Here is a 19,700-nt window from a genome sequence, read left to right as displayed (position 1 = left end):
TTGCTGGCCTTTATCCAAGACTTAATAAGTCTAAATTTCTGGAAGGCAGGGCCCAATAATTTCCATTTTAAACAAGCTCCCCAAGTTATCCTTCTAAATACTACAGTGTCAGAACTATAGCTCAATACATAATTCTATGCCCTCAGCTTCCTTTGCATCTCAAAGTTTAATTTTGTCTCAGGTGCAACAAAGTGAATTCAATAAATTTTGTTGATTGATACAGCTGAAAAGGTCAGATTTATATTTTACCAAACATAATTATTAAATGAGATTTTTATTTACCTCCATTAACAGTCAACAAAGGGTTTATTAAAGAATTCATTCAAGAGGAGTAATAAAATACGCCCAATAGTTTTTCTGCTTTTTAAAAATAATTAAAACACCTCTTAAAGGGTGGGATTAGTGGTTTGAGAATGTGGATATATTTAGTTTTTCAAACTCTTAACTCATGTAATTAAAAACAATTTCTGAAAATAAGTTTGTGTGAAAGAGGTGGAGATAAATCCCACTGTGACATTGAAATGTAAGACAGAGGCCAAATTTAGCAGATTACCTGCATATTGCTAAATACATGAGAATTTTACATCTGGATTTTTTTCATATAGATGCTTTATGAACATATTAACCTAGGTATTATAAAGTATGAAGATGCAAGAATACTATACTGGCTTAGTTATTTAACTAAAGAACTTTTAAAAATATCTATTTTTCCACAGAATACTATAAATATTCCAAAATTATTTCCAGACCAAAAGATAATCTAAAGACTTTTTGGATATTATTATCATACTTATTTTCTGCCACTGTTCATAATTATGGTCTCAAACTATTTCTTTTGTTTCTATGGATTTTCAGCACATTTTAAAATATAAATGAGATCTCCCAAGAAAATGTTTTCTCATGCAATCATAACTTCAGATTTATATCTTCAAGGATACATCTAACAATCCTACTGCCAGTTTCTCCCTCATTTCAGCATAAACCTTGGAAAGACAAAGCTCTCAGTGGCCTCAAGCCTGTCTTACCAATATAACATTCTCACCTCAAATAAATCAATCTTCTCAAATAAACCATCTAATACCCACTGTGTTACATATCTGTTTCTGTGTGTCCTTGTGTGTGATCATGTTAAGCTCTGATTAGGTAGTCCTGGAAGAAGAAAGTGGTACTACCATCATTATCAGCAGCAGTGTTATATACTGAGTGCTAAATTAGCTATTTTACATATATTACCTTACAATCCTTAAAACTGCACTATAAGCATAGGAACATTATTATCCGCACAATACAGTCACAGAGACATAGGGTAAAAATGATTAAGTAACTTATCCATGGTCAGAATCAGTGACCTTAAAAAACTCAGTATCATCTCTTGTTAGCACTATATACAAACAAATGTTCAAAAAAGGCAATCGAGCTTGATGTTGAACAGCACTGGCTCTGGAGCCACACTGCTAAGTCTGTATCCAAATTCTGTCAATTACTGACTGTAATCTTGGGCAAGTTAACTTTTGGGGACCTCAGTTTCTTCATCTGTAAACTGGGGATGATAATAACGGTACCTATCCCATAGGGTTTCTGTGAGGATTAAAAGGGTTAATACTTGTACCAGGTGCTTGGTAAGGGATAAATAAATACTAGGCAATATTAAGTGAGTTTAAGTGGAGATGATGAACTCCATTGAGTAGATGATAAAGAAGAAATTAGCCTCTCTATATATTAAGACAAGATTGCAGGTCAGCATTTAGATAAATTTCAATTATTGGCTAGAAAAAGATAGTTAACATTTCACTCTCCTAGGCAGACACTGGACTCTTTTTTAGAGCTTAAAATATTTTCCTAGATGTGGATCATTCCCTACTTCAAACGTATATCATCAACACCCCCTTAAAATGTCTCTATCTAACAATAACCAGAGGGGAGGCAGGAGGGGACAATGGGGGGAAGGATTTTCAGGAAAAACTATAAAGGACACATGGACAAAACCAAGGAGGAGAGTGGAAGCAAGGGAGGGAGGTGGGTTTGGAGGAGGGTGAGTGGTGGGGAGAAAATGCAGACAACTGTAATTGAACAACAATAAAATATTTTTTTTAAATGGCCCTTTTCAAATTTGCTAACTTATGACTAGGAAGTTTCCTGTCCCCTCACGAGGGAGAACACTGGCAACCAAACCAATTAAGTGGCTCTTTATTACTAATGAAGAACACTGTACTCCTATCTCCAGGAAATCTACTGGCAGGTCTCCTCAGTTTTCCCCCATTTGAGAGAAGAGTCCTGTAAAACTCTTTGAATTATTGTCTTCAAGTCGATTTCTCTGATTGCTTTAAGGTATACAGAGGGCCTTTTCAAGTCTAAATATAGGTTTCTATGAATACTTAGATACTATGAATATTGATCCTTTTGAATCAATAAATCATGGTAGGGTTTTTGTGGGCAATAAATAGTAAAGAAACTGGTGCCAAATTTTCTAATATTCTCTTTTATTTAAAGAATTCAAGAAGAACAAGTTAAACCATATGATCCTAGTGACTTAGTAAACCTAAATTTTGTTCCTAAAAATACATTTGACAGTGACCGTACAGCTTATCTACCAAAGGTCTCGAGATTTGGAATTTGTGAAATATTTTATCTGCTTTTCTTATTTCTTTTTTTTAATTCAAAATATTATCCTTGTTTCACAATGGCAAAGCCGAAGGTCAAAGGGACTATGGCAAGTTTATTATTATGATGAGAGCCTTAGTATTATTACTAAAGATTAATATGGTATCCAATATTCAAGTTACTAATACTGCATAACACAACACCCTAAAGCTTAATGCTTTAAAACAATAAAAATCATGTCAGTGTCTTCATGGTTTCTGTGAACTAGGAATTCCAGGAAGGGTTCAGCTTGTTGATTCAGGCTCAGATCTCACATGTGATTGTGGTTAGATGGTGATTAGAGCTGGAATTGCAGGGGGCACTGAAGCAACAGGGGCCTGGCCAGGCACTCGTTTCACTTCATGTTATCTAAGGGCCTCTGCATGTGGTGTGTCAATATGTGCTAGTTCTGGACTTTCTCCTCATCTTGCATGGAGCTCTCAAGATAGTTGGATTGCTTAAATGACTGGTCAGGGCTCCAACCAAGTATGGAAAAGAACCAGGCAGACATTATGTCACTTTTTATGATCCAGCCTCAAAAATCTCATTGCATGCAGAAGTAGCATGCAATGCAGAAGTTATATGTAGTTACAAGTTCACCTAAATTTAAGGGGAGGCAAAATAGACCCCACTTCTGCAAAGGAGAAATGACAATAGTACTTTGTAAGAACAATGAGAGAGATATTGTTGCAGTTACCTTTGGAAAATATAACCCATTACATTTGTATTTCTTTATATACTGTTGATGTGTGTATCATACTTAAACAAAATGGCTCTGGCTGGTGTGGCTCAATGGACTGAGCACCAGATAATGAACCTAAAGGTCACTGGTTTGATTCCCAGTCAGGGCACATACCTGGGTTGTAGGCCAGGTCCCCAGTAGGGGGCGTGCAAGAGGCAACCACACATTGGTGTTTCCCTCTCTCCTTCTCTTCCCCTCTCTCTAAAAATAAATTAAATCTTTTAAATCTTTTAAAAATGGTTTTTGATGTTTTGGTAAATAGAAAAACCATCATTAAGCAGATAGATAATGCTTTCCGGGATTCATCTAGGACTATAGAAAAACCTGTTTAAGGAGATATAGCTAAAGAGCCATCATCCACAATTCTTCACACTTATTTGGTTGTGGAGCACTGTTGATAGCATTTCTAGCAAATTACAAAATAGTCACAGGGATGTAGAATAGAGAATAGGGAATGTAGACAATAATACTGTAATAATGATGTAAGGTGTCAGGTGGGTACTGGAAATATTGGGGGAAAGACACTGTAAGTTATTTAAATGTCTAACCACTATGCTGAAAACCTGAAACTGATATAATATTTAATGTCAATTGTAATTGAAAAATAAAAATAATAATTTCAAAAAACATTTTCTGAAACACTATTCCATGGAATACAGTTTAAAAAATTGTATGAATCAACAGTGTGACCTTTTTCTGAAGATTTATAATCTTAAAAATACAAATGACCCATTTTAGCAGTATCAACATATCTGTTAATACATTTCTAGTCAAAAAGTACAAGGAAAGCACCCTGGCTAGCATGGTTCAATGGACTGAGTGATAGCCTGCAAACTGAAAGGTTGCTGGTTCCACTTCCAGTCAGAGCACATGCCTGAGTTGTGGGCCAGGTCCCTAGTTGGGGGCATGTCAGAGGCAACCAATCAATGTTTCTCTCACTCTTTCTTCTTCCTTTCCCCTCTCTCTAAGAGTAAATAAAATAATTTTTTAATTACAAGAAATACTATTACTTCTGCATTTGCATTATGTATAGAGATGTGTTTTATTTTTGTTGTGATCTATTGTAGGATGTGCTATCATTGATAAAAAGGATTTTTAAATTAGATTTGATATATTCAGTGTTAAACATGGCTTAGCACATAATACCAATTGGCATTTCCAGGGAAGAAAAAAATAGTGAGGGTTCCTTGCTAAACATCAAATAAGAAATTACATGGTGTGTACATAATTTATTCTACTTCACTCCATTTCTTAAATGACTGGGCTATCCCCCATCATACAAAACCCTGGAAATTATGGTTTTATAATAACTTCATCACAGAGTATGGGTCACAGTCCTCAAAAGATAGCTAGTAAATGCATCATTTATTATTCTAGGCCAACTTTAGCTAGGGAATAATTTCAAATGTTTTAACTGATATCCACAATGTATTTTTGTTTAATTAGAGTTTCAAATGAGAGCCAATAGCAATGGTGACCTTTAAATATCCTATTCATTTTAAGACTGCAGTAGATAATTTTAAACCCATTAATTATCAGTAAATGAATTATTAGCATTCATGAATTCTATAACAGCCAATTTGTTTTTGTTCCCAAATACTTGAAGTACCTATTTTATAATTTCTTAGAGATGTAACCATAGGAACTAGGTGGTTGCCAACACAAAACTTTATAACTAATGAGGCTAAGTTTTCACTTTTTTGAATCATTTTGAAATGTATACCGAACCTAGGTAATACAGCTCAAGGACTACAGTTTTGTTCAAAGTTAAAAAGTTGTCTTATAGCTCTCCACTTCCTACAGTTCATTTATTCAAGAAACATTCACAGAGTACTTGCTTTGTGCCAGGTACTATGTTAGACACCACAGGGGATAAAATAGGAATCAAATACTGTAGGTATCAACTAGGAGCTTAAAACATAAGAGAAGTATATTTATCCAGGTTAGTGTGTTATCATCTTGAACAGGGGTGTCAAACTCATTTTTATCAGGGGCCACATCAGCTTCTCTGTTGTCTTCAAAGGGCCAAACCTAATTTTAACTCCTTAACAGTTAAGTAGTTACATTTATAGAGTCCTAAAATTATTTTGGCTCTTCGAAGACAACTGTGAGGTTGATGTGGCCCCCGATGAAAATGAGTTTGACACCCCTGATTTAGAATGCATAAAGTACCATAAGATAGGAATAAACCAAATTGTTTCTTGTGAAAATAATTTTTGCACAAGTCTACTACATAAAGACAATAAAAATGCAAATATAATACCTTTTCTCTATAGTTCTAGTTACATGTGTATATGTAAATCTATTAAATGAACTAAGGCTTTGATCAAGAAAAGCTTATTATTTCTCTCCTCCATTTGCAAATGGTTTAAGAGGAGAATTTCATTCCTAAGAACCTCCCTGCCCCAAAGTCCAACCAAACATCTCCCTTGGGATTTCCATATTTATATAATCTATACCTATCTATATCTATCTATCTCCATACCCCAAGAGAGGAGTATAATATATAATAGAAGGAAAGAAGGCAAGTAGAAGAGGCAGAAAAAGAAAGGGAATGAATCTAGTGAGGGAGCTGATTGACATCCAACTGAAGAACCTGAGAATCCTTTCTTACTAACAACAACTACTACTACTATGTGAAAGACATGACTCCATGATTTAACTGAGTTAATCACAGTGACAGATTGGTAATCAATTTTATGGTTTTAATTATGTTAACAATACTTTTTCATATATAAGACTAGTTATCTAAAACACTGATTCATTCATGATTCTGTATTTCTGCCGTATGAACACAGTCTTGGTGTTTCTCTAAATCTTAGATCTTAAAATTGAACTGCAGAGCTTTTAGAGGACAGGGTCAATACAATGGCATAATAGAGTTTACTACTTCTTCCATGGTGTTGGCAGAAGAGAGTTAATTCACATTATGGACTTTATATTTTCTATAATTAAATGTATGTATTTTGAATTACTTTTTGCCTTGACTTTCATTTTAACATAAGAGATATACTCCTCCAAAAAGATAAAATTAAAACAAGTAAAATACGAGAGTCACAAAGGAGAATAAAGAACCACATTCTGTATGATTTAAACCTACATATTTAAGGTAAAAATGCTAATTTTCTGAGAAAACACTAATATCATTAAACTATGGTGCATAAATAACATAGTTAACAAAAATTTTAGAATCCTTAGAGAACAAAACAAAAACTCAACAGCTTCATTAAATCTCCTAGGAAACATGTATTCTGATTTATATAAAGAAAATCAGCCCCGGCTGGCGTAGCTTAGTGGATTGAGCACGGGCTGCGAACCAAAGTGTCGCAGGTTCGATTCCCAGCCAGGGTACATGCTTAGGTTGCAGGCCATAACCCCCAGCAACCGCACATTGATGTTTCTCTCTCTCTCTCTCTCTCTCTCTCTCTCTCTCTCTCCCCCTCCCTCCCTTCCCTCTCTAAAAGTGAATAAATAAAAAAATATTAAAAAAAAAAGAAAATCTTCTTTCTCAAATCCTAAGGGTCAATGCATTTGAATTTTAAAGTCATGCTTCCCACTACTTTGTGAATGCTCCTAGCTTATTTCTAAATGTAAATACTGTACAGAGCAGAGAAGAGAATAGGGGAACATGAAAGAGGCAAGGAATCAGCAGAATCATCAATCCATGCACAAAAAGAAAAGGACAAGTTTTATAACATGTGTTATATGGGTAATGGCAGATGGAAACAAGGAACAAACTGATGGGGACAGGGTGGGGGCACAAGGAATAAGGAAGGAAAGATGGGGAAGGGCCTATCAGGGGCATCCAACCTCTGGCCCACAGGCTGCATGCAGCCCAGGATATCTGTAAACACAGCCCAGTACAAAATTATAAATTTACAATTTATGAGATTTTTTGTGATAACGTGTCACAAAATTTAATGTATGGCCCAAGACAACTCTTCTGCTTCCATTGTGACACCAAGACACCAAAATGTTGGACACCCCTAGAAAGAGCCAAGCATAAATGACCCATGGATATGGACAACAGGGTGAGGATTGACTGTGGGAGTGGTGAGGGGGTTGGCAGGGGAGAGCACTGGGGAAAAATCGGGATAACTGTAATAGAACAATAATTTTAAAAAGGAGTGGTTCAGGGATTTAAAGAGACATAATAAAGAGAAGAATAAATTCTTTTTTAAAAGATTTTATTTATTTATTTTTAGAGAGGGAAAGGGAGGAAGAAAAAGAGGAAAAGAATCATCAATGTGTGGTTGCCTCTCAGACACCTCCTACTGGGGACCTGGCCCACAACCCAGGCACGTGCCCTGACTGGGAATTGAACTGGCAACCCTCTGGTTTGCAAGCCCGACCTCAATCCACTGAGTCACACAAGTTAAGGCAGAAAAACAGTTTTAAAAAAAGGAGTTGTGGTGGGGATTTAAAGAGACATAATAAAGAGAATAATAAATTCTAAAAATTATCAGCACAGTACACCAATATATTTGATCAGGCTGTGAATTTCAGATATTTTCAAGTTTTGATTTTTCTTTATCAAAGTTCCATTTAGCAAGGTAGCTTTTCTCCTCTCAAATACTAGTTTTTATACTTGCTAAATACTGTAGTCTTTTAGTCTTCTTTGTGGAAACTTGTTTCATGATTCAATGGAGGGAGATACCTAAATATTTTAGTTATTTGGCTGTGGTTGTTTTTTCTCCTAACACTGCCTTTCTCTCTGCCATTAACTTTTTTTAAGTGTCATTTATTTATTTAATAATTTTTTATTCTTAATTGTATTTTTTTCATTATCATTTAGTCCCCTAATACCCCCCAACCCAAGAACACACCACACTGTTGTCCATGTCTGTGAATCCTTTTTCCTTTTTACTCAGTCCCTTCACCCACTACCCTCCCCGCCAATAGCTGTCATCTGCACTCCATCTATAAGTCTGTCTCTGTTTTGCTTGTTAGTTCAGTTTGTTCCTTAGATTCCACATATGAGTGAAATCATATGGTATTTGTCTTTCTCAAACTGGCTTATTTCACTTAGCATAATGTTCTCCAGGTCCATCCATACTGTTGCAAAGGGCAAAATTTCCTTCTTTTTTATAACTGAGTAGAATTCCATTGTGTAAATTTCCCATAGTTGTTTTATCCACTCATCTATTCATGGACACTCGGGCTGCTTCCGTATCTTGGTGATTGTAAATAATGCTACAATGAACATAGGAGTGATTATGTTCTTTCGAATTAGTGTTCTGGATTTCTTTGGATATATTCCCAGAAGTAGGATTGCTGGGTCAAAAGGCAGATCCATTTCTAATTTTCTGAGGTATCTCCATACTGCTATCCAAAGTGGCTGCACCAGTCTGCATTCTGACCAATATTATGTGCCAAGGCATTCTTCTTTCTCCTCATTCTCACCAGCACTTCTTAGTTGATGTATTGATGATATCTCATTGTGGTTTTAATGTGCATTTCTCTGAGGATTAGTGACATTCAGCATCTTTTCATTTGTCTACTGGCCATCTATGTGTCCTCTTTGGAGAAGGGTCTATCCAGGTCCTTTGCCCATTTTTTAATTGGGTTGTTTGCTTTTTTTGATGTTGAGTTTTATCATTACTTTGTAGATTTTGTATATTAACCCTTTATTAGATGTATGAGCTTATATGTTCCCCCATTCTGTGGGTTGTCTTATTTTGTTGGTGTTTTCCTTTGCTGTGAAAAAACTTTTTAGTTTAACGTAGTCACATTTGTTTACTTTTTTTCTTTTGGCTCCCTTGGCTGGGGAGATATATCTGATAAAAAATTTCTATGGGCAATATCCGAGATTTTGCTGCCTATGTTTCTTCTAGGACTTTTACGGTTTCAGGTCTAACATTTAAGTCTTTGATCCATTTTGAATTTATTCTCATTTGTGGTATAAGAAGGTGATCTAGTTTCATTTTTCTGCACATATCTGTCCAATTTTCCCAACATCATTTATTGAATAAACTATCTTCAGCCCACTGTATGTGCTTACTTTATCTGTCAAATATTAATTGACTATAAAGGTGTGGGTTTATTTCTGGGCTCTGTATTCTGTTTCATTTATCTATGTGGCTGTTTTTATGCCAGTACCAGGCTGTTTTGATTAATATGGCCTTGTCATATAGTTTGATATTAGGTAGCATGAATCCTCCAACTTTGTTCTTTCTCAGAATCACTGTTGCTATGTGGGTTCTTTTGTGGTTCTATATAAATTTTTGAAATATGGGGTCTGACAGAAGTAACACCTGCTTGAGTGTGGTTGGTAGGGCAATAATATAAGGGTGTAATAATTTATAGTTTTAAGTTGAACATTTCACCTAAAATGTCATATGGTGTGCTTGAGTGTGATATTATTATGTTACAGAATTACATGCCTATGGTTTTGTACCAAAAGATTTTGTAATAAGGAAGGGGTGTTATTTGTACCAGACCCTATATTTGTTCTAGTTCTATGAAATACATCATTGGAATCTTGAGAGGATTGCACTGAATATATAGATTGTTTTGGGTAGTATGGATATTTTAATGATGTTAATTCTTCCTATCCATAAATACAGTTTGTGCTTCCACTTATTTCTATCTTCTTCAATTTCTTTCTTCAGTGTTTTATAATTGTCCTTGTACAGACAGGTCTTTCACATTCTTGGTTAGGTTTATTCCTAAGTATTTTATTCTTTTTGAAGCAATTGTGAATGGGATTTTTTTTAAATTTCCCTTTTAGTTTGTTACTGTTATATAAAAATGCAACTGATTTGTGAATATTAATTTTGTATCCTACTACATTGTTGAATTCATTTATCAGATCTAGTACTTTCTTGGTGGAATCTTTGAGGTTCTCCATGTACAGTATCATGTCATTTGCAAATAAATACAATTTAACTTCTTCCCTTCCAATTTGGATGCTTTTTGTCTCTTCTTCTTCTCCGATTGTTGTGTCTAGGACTTCCAGTACTATGTTGAATAAGAGAGGTGAAAGTGGACATCTCTGTCTTGTTCCCAACCTTAAGGGGAATGCTTGTAGTTTTTGCCCATTGAAGATCATGTTGGCTATGGGTTTGTCATTTATGGCCTTTATTATGTTTAGCTTTGTTCCCCCTGTTCCCACTTTGTTGAGAGTTTTGATCATAAATTCGTGCTGGCTTTTATCAAAAGCTTTTTCTTCATCCCTTAATATGATCATGTGGTTTTTATCCTTCATTTTGTTTATGTGGTGAATCAAATTCATTGATTTGCAAATGTACCAACCTTGCATTCCTGGAATAAATCCCACTTGATCATGGTGTTTGATCCCCTTGATGCATTGCTGTATTTGGTTTGCTAATATATTTTTGAGGACTTTAACACCTATGTTCACCAGGGATATTGGCCTATAATTTCCTTTCTTTGTAGTGTCTTTATCTGGTTTTGCAATTAGGATAATGCTGGGCTTTTAAAATGAGCTTGGGAGCCTTCCCTGCTCTTTAATTTTATGAAATAGTTTGAGAAAGAGAGGTGTAAGTTGTTCTCACAGTGTTTGGTAAAATTCACCCTTGAAGCTATCTGGTTCAGGGCTTTTGTTTGTTACTGGTACAGGAGTTTTTTGATTACTGCTTCAATTTTATTAGGTGTAATCTATCTATTCAGATTCTTTGATTCTTCCTGATTATTTTTGGAAGAATGTATGTTTCTAAGAATTTATCCATTTCATCTAGGTTGTCCAGTTTTTGACATATAATTGTTCATAATATTTTCTTACAATCCTTTGTATTTCTTTGTTGTCAGTTGTTATTTCTCTTCTTTTGTTTCTGATTTTATTATTTGGGTCCTTTCTCTTATTTATTGATGAGTATGGTTAAAGGTTTGTCAATCTTATTTATGTTTGCAAAGAACAAGCTCTTGGACTCATTGATCTTTTGTATATTTTTTATCATTTATTTCTGCTCTGATATTTATTATTTCCCTCCTTCTACTCATTTTGGGTTTTGTTTGTTGTTCCCTTTCAAGTTTCTTTAAATGTAAAGTTACATTGTTTATTTGAGCTTTTTCTTGTTTTCTGAGATAGGCCTGCAATGCTATGAATTTCCCTCTTAAGATTGTTTTCCCTGTATCCCACAGATTTTGGATTGTTGTGTCCTCATTTTCATTTGTTTCAAGGTATTTTTTTATTTCTTTCTTGATCTCAGTGTTGACCCATTTATTGTTTAACTAGATGTTATTTAGCTTCCATGTCCTTGCATATTTTTCAGTGTTCTTGTGATTGACTTCTAGCTTCATGGAATTGTCGTCAGAGAAGATGCTTGATATGACTTCAATATTCCTAACTTTACTGAGGTCTATTTTGTGTCCCAATTTGTTATCTATCCTAGAAAATATTCCATGTGCACTTGAAAAGTGTGTATAGTCTGCTGCTTTGGGGTGAAATGCTCTGAAGATATCAATTAAATCCTTTTGATCTAGTGTGTCATTTAAGGCCGCTGTTTCCTCGTTTTTCTGTCTGGAAAATCTATCCATTAAACTTAATGGGGTGTAAAAATCTCCAACTGCCAATGTATTTCTGTTGACCTCTCCATTTATGTCCATCAAGATTTGCTTTACATATTTAGGTGCTCCTATGTTGGATGAATAAATGTTTACTAGGGTTATATCCTCTTGTTAGGTTGTTCCTTTTGTCATTATGTAGTGTCCTTCTCTGTCACTATAACCTTGGTTTTGAAGCATATTTTGTCATATATAAGTACTGTTACCTCAGGCACTTTTTCTTTTCTAATTGCACAAAATATCTTTTTACAACCCTTTACTTTTACTCTGCATGTATGTTTTGATCTGAGATGGGTCTTCTGAGTTAAATATTTCACTCCATTCCCCCCAGCCTGAAATGTTTATATTGAGTAATCAGATGACAGTCTAATTGGTGCTCCCATGTAGGTAATTACCTGCATTTCTCTTTCAGCTTTTAGGACTCTCTCATCTTTAAGCTTTGCCATTTTAATTATGATGTACCTCAGTGTAGGCTTCTTTGGGTCCAATTTGTTTGGGACTCTCTGTGCTTTCTGGCCTTGTATGGCTTTTTCCCTCATCAGTTAGGGAAGTTTTCAGTTATTTCTTCAAGTAGATTCTCAACCCCTTGCCCACTCCTCTCCTTCTGGTATCCCCATGAGGTGGATGTTATGTTCATGTTGTCCAAGATGCTTCTTAAGCTCTCCTCATTTTTTAAAATTATTTTTTTTCTTTTTGCTGCTCTGCCTGATTGTTTTTTCTACCTTGTCTTCCAAAACACTAATTCTCCCTCTGTTTCATCTAACCTACTGTTTATTCCTTCCAGTGTCTTATTTATCTCAGACGTTGCATTCTTTATTTCCAACTGGCCCTTTTTTATGTTTTCTATATATTTTTTCATGCTGCTAAGTATCTTTATAATCATTACTCTAAATTATGTATCTGATAAATTTTTTGCCTCCATTTCATCTAGTTCTTCTGGAGAATTCTCTTGTTCTTTCTCTTGGGGTCTGTTTCTTTGTCTTCCCATTTTGGCTGCTTTGTATTTTCCACCTCAGATGTTAAAACTAATCATCGCTGGCCCTGGCTGGCATGGCTCAGTGGATTGAACGCGGGCTGTGAACCAAAGTGTCACAGGTTCGATTCCCAGTCAGGGCACATGCCTGGGTTGCAGGCCATGGCCCCCAGCAACCGCACATTGATGTTTCTCGCTCTCTCTCTCTTTCTCCCTCCCTTCCCTCTCTAAAAAATAAATAAATAAAATCTTTAAAAAAACTAATCAGCCCTGAAACTGACCAGTTGTTAAACTAATCAAGCTGTAATCAGCAGTCAGGCCTAAGTACCACTGGGTGGGGCAGAGTAATTCCTGTGGGCAAGGCTATTGCTTACCCTCAAGCTGATGCCACTTGGAGGGGAGTGCTCTGCCTAAGAAAGATGGCTCCTGCAGTACAGGGAATGATGCAATATAGGGATCCTGGTAGCTGTTCCTTCAGTTCTCTCCTCAGAGCCACCAGCCCTAGACTCTCCTCAAACATCTCTAGTCCACTCTGCACTCCCTCTGCTGGAGCCCAGGGTAAGTGGCTGCAAATGAAATTTTGTGCTTTGGCCCTTTAAGAGCCTCTCAGCATTTCCAGCCACCTCTTCCTGGCAGACAGAAACTGTGCTGCTTTTCAAAGCTGAATGTTATGTGGGTTTCTTTTCACCTCTGGTGCTATAAGCTGGGGAGCCCAGCTTGCAGTTTAGACCCCACACTTCTCAAGGGGAACTCCCTGGCTGCTGAAATATCCCTCCAGAACTTCAGCTGCCACCTGTGGGAGCCCAGCCAGTCTTCTTGTGCCTTTTCCACACTCCCTACCAGTCACATTGTTGTGAAGTGGTTTCTTATGTCTGTCCATGGTTATAAGGGTTCTCTCCAGCTAGTGTTCAGATGGTTATTCTGGATGACTTATATACAATTTAGTTGTAATTCCAGATTGGTCCTGGGAGAAGGTTAGTGTAGCTTCTACTTATTCCTCCACCATCTTAGATCTGCCCATCCTTTTGGATGTTAACTTTGATATTGGTTAAATAGTCCTGTAGTGTTGCCTCTTTCTATTGATGTAATCATTCCACAGGCTCGGTGAGCTTTTCTTTAAAGGAGTTTCACTAATTGTTACCTTAGACATAAACTCCTCTCTCTGACAAGGTCAGCACCATTCTTTTCTTTATAGCACCTGTGCAGAAGTAAGATTAGGATCCTTGAAGAAGCTAGGGCCTTTGGGTGTTTCTATTTAGGTGACATTAGGTGAACCCAATATGCACAGAAGGCTTTCACATCATCCATTAAAATAAGCCAGAAAACATTTCCCAAGGTTTGAGAATTCATCTAATTTACCGTTTTGTCATTCAGTAAGCTACCTGAAATGACAGAGTACATTCTTCAATAACTGGCTAACTGACATTGACTTCAGGATGGCTAATGTTCAAAGAAAATGAAAACATCAGGCTCCATCTGACACCTTCCTTCTCTATGTGGAGTTTGCAATGGTTTAATTTCTCAGATCAAGCTAAGTGCAAGTACCATATAAAAGTTATAATCAGCTTTTAAGGTTGGTCCCTTGCAGTAAAGGGGTTATATTTATGACTGAGCCATTTTTATGCTTAATTCAAGCCTAACATCTCTAAAAAACCTAAATAGACACTAAGAAAATACTCAGATGAAGGTTCTGTAGAAGGAAGGAAATACAGCATGTTCTCCAATTACATCATTTTGTTCAGTGTTCATTATATTGATGATATGCCCCTGGAACATAACTCTTGTTTATATCAATTCACCTGTGATGATATTAGTTTTGTTAAAAGTTTCACTTAAAGTCACAGAATCTAACAAACACATTGAGGACTTACTGTAGTCAGAAAAAAGTCAACAAATTCTGACCCTTAGTTAAACACCTTATTAATAATTAATAATGAATTGATTTTAATAACCTCAAACTCTGCTGCAATGTTTTTTAGTTAAATAACTTCTTATGTTAGAACAGTTTTAGATTTGCAAAATTACTAGAGTTGGTACAAAGTTCCTGAGTGCCCCACACCTACTTTTGCCTATTTAAACATTTTAATTTAGTATAGTACAATAAGTTCTGATTTAAATCCTTGGTAGGTTTTTGGAAACTGCAACTTTAAGCAGAATAACATGTAATGAAACCAATTTTATCATAGGCTAATTGATACAAATAAAAGGTAAGTTCCCATGCCTATTTCTGGTCACAAAAATATCACCAAACTTTATTTATTTATTTATTTATTCATTCATTCATTCATTCATTTTACTTTTTCTGGACTTCTTCCCAGTTTTATTTTGACAGGAAATAACATTTTTCTTAACCCTAACAAAACCATTTTTAAAATTACTTCATTGTTGTTCAATTACAGTTGTCTGAATTTTCTCCCCATCGGTCCCCACCAACCCCAGCCAAACCCACCTCCCTCCCTTGCTTCCACCCTCCCCCTTGGCTTTGTCCACATGTCCTTTATAGTAGTTCCTGAAAACCCTTCTCCCCACTCTTCCCTCCCCCCTCCCCTCTGGCTATTGTTAGATTGTTCTTAATTTCAATACCTCTGGATATATTTTGTTTGCTTTTTTCTTTTGTTGATTATGTTCCAGTTAAAGGTGAGATCATATGGTATTTGTCCCTCACTGCCTGGCTCATTTCACTTAGCATAATGCTCTCCACTTCCATCCATGCTGTCCCAAAGGGTAGGAGCCCCCTCTTTCTCTCTGCTGCATAGAATTTCATTGTGTAAATGTACCATGGTTTTTTATCTACTCATTTGATGGTGGGCACTTAAATTGCTTCCAGCACTTGGGTATTATAAATTGTGCTGCTATGAACATTGGGGTGCACCAGTTCTTTTGGATTAGTGTTTCAGAGATCAGTATATAATCCCAGCAGCAGAATTACTGGGTCAAAAGGCAGTTCCATTTTTAGTTTCATGAGGAAATTCCATACTGTTTTCCACAGTGGCTGTACCAGTCTACATTCCCACCAACAGTGCACTAGGGTTCCCTTTTCTCTTCATCCTCTCCAACACTTGTATGTTGATTTATGTTGGCCATTCTGACTGGTGTCAGGTGGTAACTCATTGTGGTTTTAATTTGCATCTCTCTGATGGCTAGTGATGCTGAGCATTCTTTCATATGCCTCTGGGCCCTCTGTGTGTCCTCCTTGGAGAACTATCTATTCAGGTCCTTTGCCATTTTTTATTCAGATTATTTATCTTTCTGTCATTGAGTCATATGAGTTCTTTATATATTTTGGAAATCAAACCCTTGTCTGAGGTATCATTGGCAAATATGTTTTCCCAAATAGTTGGTTCTCTTTTCATTTTAATGCTATTTTCTTTAGCCATGCAGAAGTTTTTTAATTTGATGAGGTTCCATTTGTTTATTCTTTCCTTTATGTCCCTTGCATTAGGGGACACATCTGTGAAGATGTTGCTGCATGGAATGTCTGAGATTTTTCTGCCAATGTTTTATGGTGTTATGACTTATATTTAAGCCTTTTATCCACCTTGAATTTATTTTTGTGTATGGTGTAAGTTTCACCAAACTTTTAAATAAAGATCTAAAACACTTCTAATATTAAACATTGAAATAAATGTGAGTTATACCTCCATTTGAGAAAGATCAATTAAAATAAGTAAGATAATTATTTTCCTACCTGCTCATTCAAATTCAAGGTAGCAGTCACTAGAGCCTGTCCTGGCAGCCCAGGATGCAAGACAGGAACTAAACCTAGATAGGATATTCTTCCATTGCAGGGTACACTCATACTCACTCAGACTGGAACAATTTAGACATGCTAATGTACCTAATGTGCACATGTTTGGAATGTGGGACAAGTCTCCGGAGAAGGCCCAAACAGACATGGGGAGAACATACAAACTACATTGACAGTGGCCCTGGCAGCATATACTTTTTCTTGAATAGATATTTTTTTCTCATCAATATTATAGCAAAACAACTTGGACAAAACAACATTACTTAAGGATATTCTGTATATGTGCCACAATTAATGAAACAATAATGACACATTATTACTAACTAAAGTTCATATTTCACGCAAATTTCCTTAGTTTTTACCTACTGTTATTTTTCTTTGGCAGATTTCATTTGGACACCACATTTCATTTAGTTGTCATGTCTCCTTAGGCTCTCTTGGCTGTGACACTTTCTCAGACTTGTTTTTGAAGATCTTGACAATTTTGAAGAGTACTGGTCAGGTGTTTTCTAGAAAGTTCCCTCAACTGTTTTTCTCATGACTGGGCCAAGGTTATGGGCTTTAGGGAGAAAGATTGGAGAGGTAAACTATTCTCATCATATCATATTAAAGGTATGTGCCCTCCCCGTGTCCTATAACCAATGATCTTAATCTTGATCATCTGGATGAAGTAGTGTTTCAGGTTTTTTTTTTTTTAAGATTTAATTCATTTTTATTTTTAGAGAGGGAAGGGAGGGAGAGAGAGAGAGAGAGAGAGAAACATCAATGTGCGGTTGCTGGGGGTTATGGCCTGCAACCCAGGCATCTACCCTAGCTGGGAATCGAACCTGTGACACTTTGGTTTGCAGCCCGCGCTCAATCCACTGAGCTACGCCAGCCAGGTGTTTCAGGTTTCTCTAATATAAATTTACTATCCCTCCCCTCCCCACCCTTTCCATACTTTACTCTTTGGAAGTCACTATGCACAACCTGCATTATGTTCCACATCCTTGAGAGCAGAGTATCTACATAAATCTTCCACAAGGGAGATTTTTCTGTTCTCCTCCATTTATTTCTTTAGTCAACCATTTATTTGTATTAGTATGAATTCATAGATATTTATTATTATAATTTGTGTTAAAATCCAATAGTATTTTATTCAATTTGTTCAGTTTGTTCATTATTTCAGTGTTTGTGGTTATGTTTTGCTTGCTTGTTTGTTTTGTTAATTAGGTTCCACTTATAGGTGAAATCATATGGTATTTGTCTTCCACTGCCTGGCTTACTTCACTTAGCATAATGCTCTCCAGTTCCATACAGTTAGATTCTTGTGTTACATTCTGAAATACTTCCTAATTTCCTGGGACTCCCTAACTTCCTAATAGACTTTTTAAAATTTGCATGTACTAAGGTTCATTCTTTGTACTGTCCTTGTTGTTCTGCATCCTTGTCAGCAATTGGTATTATCAGTTTTACATGCTTTTTCTTTTTGCCATTCTAATACATGTGTGCCATGTCTCTCTCAACTTACCTCACTGAGAAAATCTCTTTCTATCCATTCCTTGCAGGAAATCAAACTATGTTGCTGATCTTGATGCATTCATGAAAGGAGAAAAATAATTTACTCAAAAACTATTTGACAATTTTCCTATAAACAACACAATAGCAATGATTTTCCAGGTAGTAATGTACCTTGTACCCATGCTTTCAGAGCAACTCATTTCTCCTTCAAGTTTCTTTCAGAGGCACACGTGGTTTGGGGGCAGTAAAGAGACCCTTGATGTTCTGTAATAATGCTCTCCTACTGCCATGATGATAGTCATAGGATGGAAAATTAAACATAAGTTTTGTTTTCCTTGAGATTAATTAGTTCCACTGCCTCAATTGGTAATTCAAACAAAGGCTTACCAAACCACTTCTCAGCATCATTTTAGCTTCTATCCTTTAGCTGCTTGTAAGATATTGAACTGCAAGAGTAGTCACCTGAAAGCATGTGTATGAATAAAGTGGAAGGGGAAGAGGTCTGTGAAATCCCCTGGACATGAGACAGAACATTTTACAGGGACAGAGTATTGGTCCCACCTCCTGACTGAATGTGCCAACATGTGACTGCCATCAGAGAAATTACAGTCAAGTGAAAAATGTAAAATAAACTGAGATGAAGATAGTTAGAAGTTTGGGAAAAGACTCTTATTCAGGACAGAAAGACATATTTCATGTTCCCTCCTCTACCTTAACCAGGCAATATTGAGAAAGAAGAAAAACAGTGAAGATATCACATATTCTGATCTTAGAACAAAGCAATAATAATCCAAAAAGTATGGCACTGGCATAAAAACAGACACAGAGAAATGAAACAGATTTTAGAGGCCAGAAATAAATCCACAGATTGATGGTCAACCATTATTTGACAAGGGAACCAAAAATACACAATGGAGAAAAGAGAATCTCTTCAATAAATAATGTTTGGAAAACTAGATGTTCACATGGAAAAGAATGTAACTGATTCCCAGTCTTATAACACTCACCAAAATTAACCCAAAATGAGTTAAAGACTTAAATGTAAGAACTGAATTCAGAAAACTCCAAGAAGTAACCATACGGAGAAATATCCTTGCCATTAGTCTTGCCAATGATTTGTTGGATATGACATCAAAAGCACAAGGAACAAAATAAAAAGTAAACAAATGGGATAATATAAACTAAAAATCCTCTGCATGGCAAAAGGAACGATCAACAAAATGAAAAAACAACCTAAAGAATTGGACAAAATATTTTCAAACCACTATCCGATAAGGGGTTAATATTTAAAAAATGTATATAAGAAACTAATACAACTCAATACCAAAAAATAAATAATGTAATTTAAAAATGAACAAAGGGTCCAAACAGTTATTTTTCCAAAGATAAACAAATATCCAAGAGGTACATGAAAAAGTGCTCAACATTCCTAATTAGGAAAATGCAAATTAAAACCTCAATGGGATATCACCTCATATCTATTATCAACAAGATAAGGAGTAACAAGTGCTAGTCAGAATGTGGAGAAAAGGGAACCCTTTTACACTGTTGGTGGAAATATAAATTGGCTA

The sequence above is a fragment of the Phyllostomus discolor genome, chromosome X, assembly GCF_004126475.2.
Source record: "Phyllostomus discolor isolate MPI-MPIP mPhyDis1 chromosome X, mPhyDis1.pri.v3, whole genome shotgun sequence".
Taxonomy (NCBI): Eukaryota; Metazoa; Chordata; class Mammalia; order Chiroptera; family Phyllostomidae; genus Phyllostomus; species Phyllostomus discolor.
Note: the sequence above shows the minus strand (reverse complement) of the source record.